At 41.8% G+C, this 14,420-nt stretch overlaps 2 long non-coding RNA genes across 6 annotated transcripts in view; one reads left to right on the top strand and one right to left on the bottom strand.

The window, feature by feature from the left end:
- Positions 1–636: 636 nt before the first annotated feature.
- Positions 637–3,599, bottom strand: LOC144305188 (uncharacterized). Its single transcript, XR_013372253.1, has 2 exons — positions 3,108–3,599; positions 637–1,618 (listed from the first exon to the last, which is right to left on the bottom strand). It is a non-coding gene; the product is annotated as an uncharacterized LOC144305188 (long non-coding RNA).
- Positions 3,600–12,799: 9,200 nt separating this feature from the next.
- Positions 12,800–14,420, top strand: part of LOC144310720 (uncharacterized) — a 62,565-nt gene continuing 60,944 nt past the window's right edge. For 3 of the 5 annotated variants that reach the window (XR_013376390.1, XR_013376391.1, XR_013376388.1), the window contains exon 1: positions 12,800–13,367. This is a non-coding gene — a long non-coding RNA (uncharacterized LOC144310720). The remainder of the gene's footprint in view (positions 13,368–14,420) is intronic. The other 2 variants (XR_013376389.1, XR_013376392.1) reach the window with 2 other exon arrangements.

The raw sequence follows: 14,420 nt of genomic DNA, 5'->3' as shown, positions 1-14,420 counted from the left end.
TTAGGCAATCAATTACAGATATGTGTAGAGGCAGACACAATCATTTCACTGATTGTCACCAGTCTCGAGCAGTGACACCAAAAAGTGATCCGTCACTCGATTTTCTCTGACACCATGAGAAAGATGGCAGACACTTGTAGACTAACAGGTCCCTGGATTGGTTGGTTTATAAGATTGAAAAATCACTGTTTCAAACTTATCCAAACCTTTAAATACCTCTGTTGCTAAGATTTCATATCTTCCTGGCAAACATTTAGAAAGATTACCAATAGGCTAATGACATGATGCCAGAGCGGAATGGACTGTGTCTCTTGTCGCTGCAACTGATGTCATTGTGATGGGAAGGCAGGACACACATACTTTCCTCCACCATGAGGAACATGGCAGCCACGTCATTAAATGGGCCTCATGAGACAATTGTTAGGAGGACCCCTTTGGTGCAGGTGAGCCCCTGCCTCTATTTCCACTCACCATCAGAGCCTTCAGTCTATCAGGTTTGCTGCCACTGGATGCCTGGACCTAGTCCCCTCCCATTCAGTATGATTTTCTCTACTGGCTGAGATTCGACTTTGTCTACACTGCAGTGATGGTCAGTCTTTTTTCCGTAAGAGTCAGTCCATGAAAAATTAAAATGTATACAGCCTACATCTCTTTTATTCACTCAAAATGAAAAAGGAAAAACATATATTCTTAGACACGAATGACCTACTTAATTAAAATGACAGAATTTACTGAGAAAATTGACACTACTTTTGAAAACTTAAAATATGAATAGATGGGTATATTTAATAAGTAGCAGCCTAGAGTCAGATTTTTTAATTTTTTCCCTGCAATTAGACTTTAGGCCACTTCTTGAAGCCAGGTGGGCTTCCTGTGGGGCCTCCAGGCTAGGAGATGATATTCGGGATCTCTTCCCAAAAGGAAGCTACATCCCATCTCCCATCTGCAGTCTGAGCAAACAGTCCTGAGAGGTGCTTGGCTGCATGAAAATAAAAGTCAGTTGAAGCAATCTTGTCTATAAAATTCCAAATTGTGAAGTCTCCCAGGAAGGGATGGAGAAGGCCTGTGGATTCCATCAGCATCGTTACTGAAACCGACTCAGTCCATTTCTGCCATTTCTTCTGGCACTCAGAGTCTTCACCAGCCACCCAGGCACTATTCCCTCCATCAGCATATTTTCTCTTGGCACTGGAGGATCTAAAATGAAACCAGCAGTTTCAGACTTCTCTGTGTAAATCATCAAGAAATATGACGACCTTCTGCAGAAATGATGTTCTGCATTTCAAAGTTCATCCACTTCTAAACTAAATCAGTGGCAGCAGTCTGGTGCTTTGCTGGGTTCTTCAAACCACTTGACCCCAAGCCCCCTTAAATCCTTGCCCTCACACTGGCAACTCCCTTGTAAACTGCCCTCAGCAGCTGGAGAAGGTCCCCCACACTTAACTGGCTGTTCACAGTGGTCCACTTTCCACTTTTAGAAAGGCCAGGGAGCAGGACCCTTGTGATGATTAAAAATAATTACTGATGTTCCTACATCATCCTGGACTTCTCAAAGAGCTTTCGTGTCTGTCACTTTATGTTTCCGTGGAGAAAACAGCCCATAGACGTAGCTGGCATCCTAAGGAGAGAGGAACAGAGATTCTAAGGGATTTGCTCAAGGTCATATAGCATGTTAGCAACAATATAAACTAGATTTTTGGACTTGCATTATGCTCATCCTGCCCCTGGAAACAAGAGGCATAGCAGGAGTGATATTAGTAATGACGATAATTGTCATGGTCTCTGAGCACTTGCTGAGTGCCAGGTCACAGGTGGAGCCCTTCGTCCGTATTATCTTATCTGACACTCGAATGTCTTGGGGTCCCTCCTGCTAAACTGAAAAATATTCTTAGAATCTCTTCATATGGTGTGCAAAACCAGTGTGGAGACCTCAGGGAAGTTTCTGACACAGTTGGTAGGTTGCCCTCAGAGTGGAAAACCTAGGTCAAAATCTGGGCATCACCAAACAATTCAGGGTAGCTGCAGAAAGCCCTAGAAGAAAATCTTTAACTGAGTGCAGAGCTCTCATAAAATGCTATGGGACTAGAAAATGATTTCATAAGTTATTTTGATGGCAAAAATGTATGAAACAGAATTGACTAATTCATAAATAACTTCAGAATCTCATCTATTATTTCTCACATCATAACTTACAATGGAATAATTGTTTCTAATTCTGCTGAGTATTTTCTCATGCTTTTTGGTTCCCTTGGTAAATCTTATTAGTTGGGTAACTCCTAAGACATTTGTAGCTTGCCTCTATTATGACGAGAACAAGTAAATATTAATAGCAATTTGTTTTTAGTACAACGCAGCATTAATTTCACCACTAGGCCCTCTTTTTTCTTTTGCTTTTTAATTTCTCATCTCAGGGAAAATTGGCTGAGATTTCTCAAAGAAGGGCTCACAGGAAAAAAAAAAGACAACAGAAAGAAAACCCAGTGTCCTGTGATCTTATACAAATCTCAACTTACATTTTATTTACTATGTATATTACTGCAAACCAATATGAACCATAACTCCATTTAGATAATAATAATCAAATTATCCAATCTGGGATAGCATGTTTTATAGATTTTGGTCTAAATTTAATATAAAAATGCAGTAGTCCTTGTTTGGAAGAGTTTATTAAGGGTTAGCAAAGAAAAAGCTTTTTCAATAGTCTATAACTCTCTAATGGCCTTTTTCAAATAAAATGGGAAAGAATTTGAAAAGAAACCTATATCAGTGAGCTGCAATTGTAACATTACAGTACAGGTCTATAAATCTTGACATGCTCAGAAGATTGCCTAAACCAGCAATACAATCTGTCCAAACCTCATTGTCTCCACGACCAGCCAGCCTCATTTTAAGAAATGTATGTGGTCTTCAACCTAATTTTATCACCTTCATTTGTAAACTAGTCAATCAATCAAAGCATCCTGGGAGTCTAAATAGAAAAAGGAGTGCATTTTCATGCATTCTGGGCGACACAGTCAAAAATTAATCTCCACTTGATCAGACATTTCTTGCCCTCATCTCAATAGACCATCATTAGGGTCAGCAATGTATATTAAAAATAGAGTTACCGCAAACAGTTCGCCAGCTGGAGTTTGCAGGCTGCCTGCCCTTTCCTCAGAAAGCTTCCTCCTCTGTGTGAGCCTGAATATGTTCAGAAGATTCATCTGGAAGGAAGCAGGCTGGAAATAAAGTTAGGGAAGAAAATGCCTGCAGCCCTCAGGAAACATGTACCGCTTCCCAAGTGCCTGGACTCTTGAAACATTCCAAGCAAGACTGTTACAGAGAAAATATTTTCAAGTATACATTCATAAGGATCAGGCCTACATAGAAAGGTGTTCCCTACACACTGGGGGTGAGGGTGAGAGCTTGCCTCAGGGCTGGACTGATAAATATGAGGAAAAAAGGCAAGAAAGTAGTCAAAACTTGGGCACCTGGGTGGCTCAGTCCGTTAAGCAGCTGCCTTCAGTTTAGGTCATAATCCAGAGTCCCTGGGATGGCATCACATCGGGAGCGGGGAGTGTGCTTCTCCCTCTGTCCTTCCCCTCTGCTCGTGATCTCAATCTCTCTCTCTCTCTCTCTCCCTCCCTCCCTCCCTCCCTCCCTCTCTTTCTTTCTCTCATAAAATAAATAAAATCTTTTTTTAAAAAGTAACCAAAACTCAAGAAAAAAATCAGCTTAAAGCTGCTTTGTCAGGGATCCCTGGGTGGCTCAGTGGTTTAGCGCCTGCCTTTGGCCCAGGGTGTGATACTGGAGTCCCGGGATCGAGTCCCACGGACATTGGGCTTCCTGCATGGAGCCTGCTTCTCCCTCTGCCTGTGTCTCTGCCTCTCTGTTTGTGTGTCTCTCATGAGTAAATATATAAATTCCTTAAAAAAAAAATGCTGCTTTGTCCCTCCCTGCCATCTCTCCATCTTTCATGAGTTCTCCTCTTCAGGCAAATTCCTCTATGTTGGGTGAAGCGGCAGTGGCATTTCATTCTTGGCAATAACTCTGCCAGGTGCCTTCTTGGACTCCAGGTGCTCAGGAAAGAAAACCTATATCTCTCCCTCAATACATATGTATTGATGAAAGGAAGTTAGTTTATTCTCAGGCCATTAACCTTGAGCCATCCTGGACATCTCTCTCTCTCTCTCTCTCTCTCTCTCTTTTTTTTCTCACATCCACATTCAGTGCATTAGGAAATCCATCTGGCTTTATCTTCCGAATAAAACCAGACCTGACCACCTCTCATTATCTCCACTGCTACCATGACGTTTTGAGCCACCACGTCTTGCCGGTCTTGTAATAAATAGCACCTACTAGGTCTTCTTGAGCCTACCATTCCTCCTAGCCCAAACATAGAGGCTAAGAGTAACCCTTTTATTTTTTTTTTAAGATTTATTTACTTATGAGAGAGAGAGAATGAGAGAGCATGAGCCAGGAGAGGGGCAGAGGGAGAGGGAGCCAAGCAGACTCCCTGGAGGCCTGAGATGGGGCTCAATCCCACAACCTTGAGATCATGATCTGAAATCAGGAGTTGGACGCTTAACTGACTGAGCTCCCAGGTGCCCCTAAGAGTTATCCTTTTAAAACATAAATCAAGTTATTCTACTGTTCACACCCCTCAGTCACACCCATTTCATTGAGCCCATGCCCTTAGCATGGGCTATTTAAGACTAGGAAAACAATACTACTTAGTTGAGTACCTTGGCCCTAGATTTAATAATCCCCTCAGTTGTGAGCCTGACAATATCCCATTCCTATGCCATTGATAGCATAGCATGATTATTATTGATAGCATAATTATTAATAATCAGACCATTTATTGAGCACTCTCTGAGTACCAGATATTGGGTTATGTATTTTACTTTCTTTATCTTATGCCATCAATCTCTTTATAAATGGGAGGCATTTGGGACTATGCCAAAAGAGTAGGTGTGGCACGTGTAAGTTTCCACCTGCATAAAGGAAGTGGGTTGTATTGTAAAGACAACATGAGCCTTATGTCCAAATCTTAGGTCCACCAACTTGGGGCTGGAATGACCATTGATAAGCCATTTAACCTCCCTATTATATATATTATATATGGCATAGAAATGCCATCACAATGCCCAGCATAGTTCTTGACACTCAATAAATTCCTTTCTTTCCTTTTTCCCTGTTTGCCAGGCCTAGGCCAATTTGAGAAATGAGCCAAATTTTTGTTTAGCAAGATTCATTCAAACTATCCACACAGGGACCTCACATCAGGACAATCAAGAATCAGTTTAAAGGAACTCAGGGTATCTGTACTTTAAAGGTAGAAAGTGATTCTTCCCGTCAAGGAATAGATTATCAGTGGAGACAGATGGCCTTTCCAAGACCCCTCAAATTCATGCTAGGTGGGCAACTGCCAGTGTCGTATTTGGGTTCCACACAGTGATGCTGGCCTGTCTATACACTCCTCCTATGTAATTGGCTAATCCTCCCCAAGGACTCACACAACGACCAGTACATCGCAGTCCTGTGCTGCCCATGTCATTAAAATTCAAAACTTCTTATTGATCTCTAGTTCCATGGCCATCAATTCCATAAACATCAAGAAAGCATTGATGGAAGTCTAGAGACCATCTCTGAAATCCTATTCATTCACTTACTCAGAGTTTCACTTACCCAACAAACATTTGCTGAACACTCACTGTGTGCCAAGGGCTATGTTAGGTTCTGGGGATACAGAATGAACAAGATCAAGTCCCAGTCTTCAAAAAGCTGTCCATCTAAAGCTGGTTTCCCTATGTGTTGCATATGAATATCTGGTGATAGTCAGATAATTTTATGTAGCATAGCAATAATTTTTTAATTTGAATAGTTAAGTATTTTAATGCATATTAGGAAAAATACTTTACCAGCCCTTCATACTGATGGCTGCTGGAATATGACAGTTTAGGGCTAACAACAACAACAACAAAAAAATGAGTCGAGTCAAAGAAAGAGATTAAGGAGATAACATGTAGATGGTGCATGAATATGGCAGAAATTGTATGAGAAAGGCTGAGAAATAATAGCGTAAATAAGAGAGACATGAATATCCAGAATCCAAAGTGGTATAAGCTGAGCCATGGTCTATACTCAGGGCGAACAAGCCCAGTAGCAGTGAGGGTTGAGGAAGGGAGAGAAGCAGTCAGTATTGTTTGAGGAGCACATAGAGATGGGGGGATCCTGGTAGATCAGCCTCTCTAAGAGCTATGTTTTGAAAGAAAAGTTTAATTTTTCCAAGTAGAAATGAGAGAAAGGGAACTCCACCTGAATGAGTAACCAGGCTGATATCCTAAGACAGTAAGTTGTTTGTCCAAGGTCAAATAGCCAGTAGAGGGATTTGAACTCAGGACTGCCACATTCTCAAATTGTATGGAGTAGTGGTCAGGAGTATGGGCTTTGGAGCTGGAGAGAAGGGGGAGAGCGGTCCAAGTCTTAGCTCCATAATTTTTACCTGTAAGACTTTTAACAAGTCATTTAGTTTCCTTGGGTCTGAAATGGGAATAATCATAGTATCTCCCTCTTAGGGTTTTTGTTGTGAGCATTACCTGCAATAAAGCATCTAAAGGGTATTAGCATTATGTGGCATATAGTAAATGTTCAATAAATGTCAAGAATCATTCTTACTAATATTTGGTACTTACTTATTGCACTGCATTCCATCAGCCCTAGAGTGAATTTTTTAAAAGATTTTATTTATTTATTCATGAGAGACATACACATAGAGAGAGAGTGAGAGAGAGAGAGAGAGAGAGAGGGAGAAGCAGGCTCCATGCAGGGAGCCCAACGTGGGATTTGATCCCAGGTCTCCAGGATCATGCCCCAGGCCAAGGGCAATGCTAAACTGCTGAGCCCCATGGGCTGCCCTAGAGTGAATTATTTTGTCTGATTTTAGTGCACTGCAATGACTGGCACATAAACAAGTATAATAAAGATTGGTTGATTTGTTGGATGAATAAGTGAATGAATTAATAAATAACTGCTATATACTAAATTAATTGGACAGTGCAAATATTCCCCTTTGTAATATTTGGAATGCAATCTAAAATAGAAAGTAGTGCATTTTAAACTGTATATATTGTGATTATCTCTGCAAAAGATTTTACAAATTGTCGGGGATCCCTGGGTGGCTCAGCGGTTTAGCGCCTGGCTTTGGCCCAGGGCTTGATCCTGGAGTCCCGGGATCGAGTCCCACGTCAGGCTCCCAGCATGGAGCCTGCTTTTCCCTCTGCCTGTGTCTCTGCCTCTCTCTCTCTCTCTCTGTCTATCATAAATAAATAAATAAATAAATAAATAAATAAATAAATAAATATTTTAAAAAAAAGATTTTACAAATTGTCAATTTTTCTAATAACTTAACAACCTTCTATGCCAAAACTATAGGAACAGTAAAAAGATCAGTGGTTGTCCAGGGTTCAGGGGAGAGAGGTGGGAGTGGGAAGGAGTGAAAAGGCAGAGCACAGTGCATTTTTAGGGTAATGGAACTCTTTTATGTGATGCTGTAATGGTAGATACAGGACATTATGCACTTGTCAAAACCCATAGAATAAACAACACAAATCCTAGTGAAAACTATGGTTAATAATAATGTTAATAATAATGTATCAGGGCACCTGGATTTCTCAGTTAGTTAAGTGTTCGACTCTTGATCTCAGCTCTGGTCTCAATTTCAGGAGAGTGAGTTCAAGCCCCAAGTTGAGCTCCTCACTGGGCGTAGAGCCTACCTAAATAATAATAGTAATAATAATAAAGTATCAATATTGGTTCATCCATCATAACAAATATGCCACACTAATGGGCAATGTTAATAATAACAGAAACTTGGTGGGTGGAGTGATAAATGTGAACTTCATATTTTCTAACCTAAAACTGTTCTAAAAAATTGGGGATCCCTGGGTGGCTCAGCGATTTAATGACTGCCTTCGGCCCAGGGTGTGATCCTGGGGTCCCAGGATCGAGTCCCACATCAGGCTCCCTGCATGGAGCCTGCTTCTCCCTCTGCCTGTGTCTCTGCCCGCCCCCCCCCCCCCCGTCTCTCTCAATAAATAAAAATTTTTTAAAATACTAAAAAAAATAAAACTGTTCTAAAAAATACAGTGTATATTTAAAAAACAGAGACAAAACACACAAAAGCCCTGTAGAGACCAGGAGAGAACCAGCTGGAAGATAACACTTTGACTTAACTGAGGCTCAGAGAGGGAATCCAGGTACAGGATGGGCCCAGACATGAGAGAAGAGGGTCTATGGTCTATGGACCCCACTGTGGTCTATGGAGAAGCTCACTCATGAAATAAGACAGGTACCAAAATGATGTGTGCACACATCTGAGAGCCAAGAATGCTGTGTCCAGTTACTGGAGAAATCATTTGAGGGCAAGCCACCCTTGTGTGAAGACTGGATCTGCCATTAAGCCAAGCTTTAAGACCTTGTGATGGAGCCTTTCCTGCAGGTGTGAGAAGGCACGGACCCTTCAGAATGAGAGGTTCCAAGGCTTCAAGGCCCTGAATCAGAACAAGGCCTGCCCTCTCCATACTGGGAGGCTCCCCTCTTTTGGACTGAAAGCTCCTTGAGTGTAGGAAGTGGACTGCCTTCCTGTCCAATGTGTTTGAAGCTCTCAGTTGGGTTGGATTATCATGCATAATCACATCGCCAAGCTGAGCCTTCCTGCCCCTTCTGCCCATTTAAAAAAAAAAAAAACAACTGTTTTTTAAGATTTATTTATTTATTTATTTATGATAGAGAGAGAGAGAGAGACAGAGAGGCAGAGACACAGGAGGAGGGATAAGCAGGCTCCACGCGGGGAGCCCAATGTTGGACTCAATCCTGGGACTCCAGGATCAGGATCACGCCCTGGGCCAAAGGCAGGCGCTAAACCGCTGAGCCACCCAGGGATTCCCCCCCTTCTGCCCTTTGATTTCCGCCTTCCCTCTCCTTTTCTTGCTAGGTCTATCACTTCTTTAACTACACTGGCACCCTCTCTTTCCCTCTCTCTGCCTATCCATTCATTGACGCATTCATCTTTCGCCCCCTCATTTTTTTCCTTTTAGTTAACCTGTACTACATCTACACATACTATATGTAAATACTGTGAAATGCATATATCTTGATTGCACAGTTTGGTCAGTTTTGACAGCTGCATATACTTAATGGAACTTGTACCTCTATTAAGATATAAAACATTTCTAGCACCTCAAAAAGTTCCTTGCGTTGTGCCCCTGTCTCAATCAATCCCCCTTCTACTGTAGAAGCAACCATGATGCTGATTTCTCTCAGCATCTATTACTTTTATCTTCTCAACCTTGTAGGTTCACCAGCAAAATTCCTTATTCCTCCTTTAAAATCCAGCCAGATATTACCACCAAAATTTATTACTTCCGTCTCTGGGTTCCCTCAGCAATTTGAATATTTTTCTTATGAGTCTCTCTCCCCCGTTAGATAATGCACTTGTGAGGAATCATATCATCATATCTTATTCATCTTTTATAACTAGTGCCTATAATACAGTAGATATTCAACAAATGTTCTTTGAATGAGTGAGTGATGAATAATATCTGCCAGAAGAACATCTTTCTTTGTCTTCATCTTGACAAAATCTTTAATACTTACACTGTTTCTTTTTTTTTTTTGTTTTTGCATGTTTTTATTACTATAAAACCAATACAGGCTCATAGAGAAGGGTATAAAGTGAATAGAAGAAGTCTCTCTCCCTGGATGAACCCCTATCAGTTGTTCCTTGTGTATCTTTCCAGAGATGTCTGTGCATTTCTTTTCTTGGACAAACGTTTTAACATTCTACATATCTTCTTGAAACTTGCTTTTTTTTTCACATACAAATATGTAACAACAAAAATAATATGTATAATTAGCACTTATTATCCATAATGGGCCAGCTAATCTAAACATTTTTATATATGTTAACTTATTTATTCTTCAAAGAGCATGGCTATACCATGATTATTTAACCAGCCCAGTCATTTAAGTATTTCCAATTTGGGGGCACCTGGGTGGCTCAGTTTGTTAAACATCTGCCTTCAGCTCAAGTTGTGATCCCGGAGTCCTGGGATCAAGCCCCATGTCGGGCTCCCTGCTCAGTGGGGAGTCTGCTTCTTCCTCTCCTCCTACTTTTGCTCTCTTTCTCTCTCTCTTTCACTCTCTCAAATAAATAAACTCTTTTTTAAAAAAAAAAGTATTTCCAGTTTTTAGTATTTACAAACTAGGCTGCAATAAATCCCTTTATACATACATGGTTGCTTTCTTGTGGGAATATATCTGTCCTGGTATTGAACTAGGTCAAAGTGTACATTTTACATCTTGATGGTTATTTCTAAATTCCCAGCTAAAGAGAGTATACTGATTTACATATGCTGTGCATGGGAATGTCTATTTCCCTTATATTCTAATTTCAATATCATTAAACTTTAAAAGTTGTACCTCTCTGATAAGTATGGTATATTATTGTTGCTTTGATCTGCATTTTATAAAATAGGAGTGAAGGTGAGCATCTTTTCCATGTTTGCCAACCATTCATATTTGTTCTATGTTATTCATGTTTTCATTTCTCTCCTTTTTACTATTGAGCTATTAACCTTCTTATTGATTTGTAAAGGCTCTTTGTATATTGAACCACTAACCCTTTGTTATATAGGAGACAAATATTTCCCCCATTTTATCATTGTTTATTGTATTTTTATGATAGACTTAATTTTTCAGTCTTTTAAGGCTCTTGAACTTGGCTCCATATGAATATTCTAGCACCCTTTTATTGTCCTTTCCTTGTTAGGCAGAAAATTTCTTTCTTTCTTTTTGTTTTTTTAGGCAGAAAATTTCTGACATTGACACCACAAAACTTTTCACAGTGAGTCTGTTGTAACCAAAATCAGCAACCGAGAGAAATTAATAATTTGGAAACAAGGCCATAGGGCTTCACTGGATGCTTCATAAGGTGATAACTCTTGGCTGGATTCTATACTGGTTCAGTGGGCATCTCACATTCATAGATAAATCCTGTTCCTTAGCAGATGCTGTCAGGGTGGAAATTTTTGTAGTGTGGGACAAGTTAAATAAGTACATAAATAGCACTGCTTTTGACTCCCAACTTCTGAGTTACAACATGTGAATGGTTTAAACAGGTGCAGCCATGTTAATACATTGGCAGGGTGTGATTGATATTGTCAGTGTCAACCCCAGGCAGCAAACAAGATGAATAAAAACATTTCATCAGGGCACTGAGCAACAATCAGAATCCTCGGGCCTTCCAAAAGTTTTTCACAGAGCCAACTTTAGAAATTTTGATGTAGAAGACCAAGCCTCTCTCTTTATGGAAGGGACAGGGTGCACACAGGAATTTAAATATTGATAAGAGACTCTGTTTTTCAACTCCCATTAAAATCATCTCTCCACAGCTTTATATAGCATTTTGTTTCACCTAAAGGACAAAGATGAAGGTTGTAGAGAACTTCCCAGCAACTTGTAATTCTAAACTGTCTCCTCTGGGATATGTTTTCTTATCCATTCAAAGTGGGTCCTTATTTCTCTTGAACTGTTCAAAATTTTTAAAATTCTTCTCGAGACCATCCCAGTATTGTCTAGTTGGGGCGCTACCTGATTCATGAGCTGTTTAATAAAGCCATTTAGATCTTCAAATTTACTCAGTTGAATTTTGTTTTTTAACAGAAGAGTTCCTAATGTTTCTCACCCTCCAGCAATTGGTACTGTCATTTTGTGTGTAGGGTGGGGTGGGGGGGCGTAGTATTTGGCAGTTCCAATAGATGTACAATGCTCTCTCATTGTTTTAATTCATAATTCCCCAATGATATATGATGTTGAGGATTATTTACTATCTGTATATCTTCTTTGGCAAGATGTCCATTTAGATCTTTACCGATTTTTAATGGGGTTATTTTCTTACGATTGAATTTTGAGAGTTCTTTGTATATTCTATATTTTGAATACAAATCCTTTATCAGATAATGTATTTTGCAAATATCTTCTCCCAGTTTGTACCTTGTCTTCTGGTTCTCTGAACAAGGTCTTTCACGAAGTAGAGATTTTAAATGCATAAAATACACGTTTTCAGGTTTTTTTGTTTTGTGAATAGGGCTTTGATGTTTAGTGTCTTTTTTTTAAAGATTTTATTTATTTATTTTAAAGATTTTATTTATTTATTCATGACAGAGAGAGAGAGAGAGAGGCAGAGACCCAGGCAGAGGGAGAAGCAGGCTCCATGCAGGGAGCCCGATGCGGGACCCAGGATCACGCCCCGGGCCTAAGGCCAACAACGCTCAACCGCTGAGCAGCCCAGGGATCCCTTTGATGTTTAGTATTAAAGGTCATCACCAAACCCAACGTCATGTAGATTTTCTTCTATGTCTCTTTTAGAACTTTTCTGGGTTTCCAATTTAAATGTCTACAGACATTTAAATTTTGGTGTAAATTGTAAAGCATGCCTCTGATTCACTTCACCCCATACGGTTTCCAATTAAATTATGGTTTCCTCGGCTATTTTTTAGTAAGACACCGGGTGGCTGGCCCCATTGCAGTTTGAATTTCAAAGTTTCGGCCAAAACAAAAACACACAAAAAACAAACAAAAAACAAAGTTCCGGCGATTGGGCTGGACTGCCTGGAAGGAGCGCGCGGGGAGCTTGGCGGGTCCCGCACCGCGCTGAGTGCCGCCAGGGGGCAGCCGAGCTCCCGGCGCGGCCCGGCCCGGCCCGCGCATGCGTGTTTTGGCCTGATGTGTCTGCACGTGCACGCTTGACGGAAACCGGGTCTCCCGCGGCCGCGCCGGGAGGAGCGGGCTGGGCCTCAGGCTGAGGTGGGGTCCTCGCCCCAACGGCGCGAGCTCGGAGGCCTCAGGCCCCGCCGGGGAGGAGAAGGAAGGAAAGGGAAGGAGCAGCTCGCGTGCGGTTGACTGCTGGGGCGTGTGGGGGGTCGGTCTCCGGAGGGCCCGTGAGGGACGGTCGGCGTGGGCGCCTGTGGAGAGTCCAGTGTCGGTGCCGTGTGGCCTCCCTTGGGGCAGCACCGTTGGGGCGCCGGTTCGTTTGTGGGCTCCTCTTCCTCAGGTGAGCGGGGTTTGGGCCGGGACCGCACGGCTCGGGCCGCCACGGGCTCCCGACCAAGTTTGATGTCCTGAAGCCTGATGCCTCCCGCCTTGTTCTTCCTCCGCCTGCGGTGGCTGCTCAGGGCCCTTTGAGGCTCCACGCGGTTTTAGGGTTGTCTCTGCGCCGTGTTTTCTGTGCAAATGCCGTTGGGAGTTGGATCAGCATCGCCTTGAACCTGTAGATCACTTTGGGGCGCGAAAGGCCATCGTCACCGTGTTAATTCTTCCAATCCGTGAGTACAGAATAAAAATTAAATTAAAAAGGAAAACTCAAGGAGGCCTGGGTGGCGCAGTGGTTGAGCGTCGGCCTTTGGCTCAGGTCGTGTCCCCGGGGTCTCGGGGTCGAGGCCCACGTCGGGCTCCCTGCATGGAGCCTGCTTCTCCCTCTGCCTGTGTCTCTGCCTCTCTCTCTCTCTCTCTGTGTCTCTCATGGATAAATAAATAAAACCTTAAAAAAAAAAAAAAAAAGTAAAACTCTTCCCCCGCCATCTCAGATGAATGGTGTGCCAAGTGAGAAGACAATAAGGTGTTTTACATTTCCCACTTGCCGTGCTCCCTTCCTTTTGTTCTTACTGGCCCTCCACCAGGGGTTATTCTAGAGAAACAGAATTTTCCCCTTTTTTTTAAGAAATGCTGTAGCAAGAATCATTAGTAAAGGGGCGCCTGGGTGGTTCAGTTGGTTAAGGGGTCTGTCTGCCTGTGGCTTAGGTCATGATCTCAAGGTCCTGGGATCTACCCCACCTCGGTCTCCCTTCTCAGCAGGGAGACTGCTTCTCTCTCTCTCTCTCTCTCTCTCTGTCCCTCCCCCTGGCTCATGCTTTCTCCCTCTCTCTCTCAAATAAATAAAATCTTTTTAAAAAAAAATCCTTACTAAAGATTAGGAAGTAGGTTTCCCATCCCGGTTGTTGCAAACATGGTGATAAAAGTATTGCAAGACTTTGGGAAGAGAGGTAGTGGAAAGGCCTGAAAAGGGAGGCCATTTACCTCCCACACGCACCAGAAATACCAACTATTTACCTACCTTGAGTTTCCTTAACAAAACGCTAATGTAAAATGTAAGTCTGATGTTGAAGGACATTTTAAAGTACATAAACTCAATGCTGAAATGACTCAAGTAAAATGAAACTGGGTATTTTTGTAAGTCATGAAACTAATTTTGTGGATAATGCTGCTTATGCAAGAAAGCGAACATGTGAGTTTGATTTATGGACAACATCCAGTTTCCCCAAAAATAACATTTTAAACCTTTTTTACCAGTTCAAGGAAGAGACACCTTTGACCCATAA

The sequence above is a fragment of the Canis aureus genome, chromosome 3 (assembly GCF_053574225.1).
Source record: "Canis aureus isolate CA01 chromosome 3, VMU_Caureus_v.1.0, whole genome shotgun sequence".
NCBI classification, from domain to species: Eukaryota; Metazoa; Chordata; class Mammalia; order Carnivora; family Canidae; genus Canis; species Canis aureus.
This window is presented reverse-complemented; position numbering and strand designations above follow the sequence as displayed.